The following is a 1,213-nucleotide window of genomic DNA, read 5'->3' as shown; positions in this document are numbered from 1 at the left end:
TGTCCGGAGAGCACCTGCGTCAGGCGGTACGTCAGCCGGCCGTGGCGGCGGTCCATCCATGCACCAAACACGGGTAGGACCGCCCCCACGGCCCGCTGTCTGGCGGCACCGCTGATCACCAGCTGGTGCCGCCACGCCTCCCTGGCGAGCCGGCCAAAGGCTTGCCTCCACCCCTCGACCGCCTCGGGCGGCGGGTCGATGCCCTCCCGGCGGTGTGCCTGTCGACGCCGATATACCTCGGCGTCGACCACCGCCTGGAGTTCAAATGGCACGACCCGCGCCAGGACGACCGCCGCCTCGTGGGACAGGGTGCGGTATCCGCGGGCGACCCTGACGGCCATACGGCGCTGAATACTGCGTAGCAGTTGTCTTCCGCGCCGACAGGTCGCCAGGTTAGGCGCCCATACGGGAGCCCCGTAGAGCGCCATCGCCCGCACCACACCCGTGTAGAGGCGGCGGACCCCCTCCCCCGGACCCCCGAGATTGGGCAAAAGACGACCCAGCAGGGTCGTCACGCCCTCGATCCGGGGGACGAGGCGGCCGAAGTGGCCCTCCCACCTCCATCGGCCGTCCAGGTCGAGGCCGAGGTACTTCAGCCTCTCCCCGGCCCGGACGGCCACGTCGCCCACCCGGATCCAGGGCTGGGGCGCTCGCCGCGACAGAGGCAGTCCATGGAATAAGACCACCTCTGTCTTGGGCGGCGATATCCGCAGCCCCAGCGCCTGGATCCTTCTGGCCACCCCGGCCACGGCGACCTCCACCATGCGGCAGACCCCGGTCACGTCCCTCCCCATCCCGATGACTAACGTGTCGTCCGCATAGCAGACGACACGCACACCGGGGGGGAGGGGCCCGCGCAACGCCGAGTCATACCCCAGGTTCCATAGGAATGGTCCTAACACGGACCCCTGGGGCACTCCTCGGCTCACCCTCCTCCGTACCAGCCTTCCCCCTTGCGCGGGGTACTCTATCTCCCGGTCCGCGAGGTAGTCCCGTACAACGGCCCGCAGATACGGGGGCACTCCGTACTCCTGGAGCGCCCCGTGCACCGCATCCCAGCGGAGGGTGTTGAACGCGTTGGCTATATCCAGACTCACATTCAACGCCACCCCCCCACGGGAGACCGCCAGGTCCGCGAGGGCACGAACGTGGTCGATCGCATCAAGCGTCGACCGGCCCTCGCGGAAACCGTACTGGCAGTCCGCCAGTCCGA

The sequence above is a fragment of the Dufourea novaeangliae genome, unplaced genomic scaffold, assembly GCF_001272555.1.
Source record: "Dufourea novaeangliae isolate 0120121106 unplaced genomic scaffold, ASM127255v1 scaffold74, whole genome shotgun sequence".
In the NCBI taxonomy this organism is placed as follows: domain Eukaryota; kingdom Metazoa; phylum Arthropoda; class Insecta; order Hymenoptera; family Halictidae; genus Dufourea; species Dufourea novaeangliae.
The sequence above is the reverse complement of the archived record's forward strand: the minus strand, read 5'-3'. Positions refer to the sequence as shown.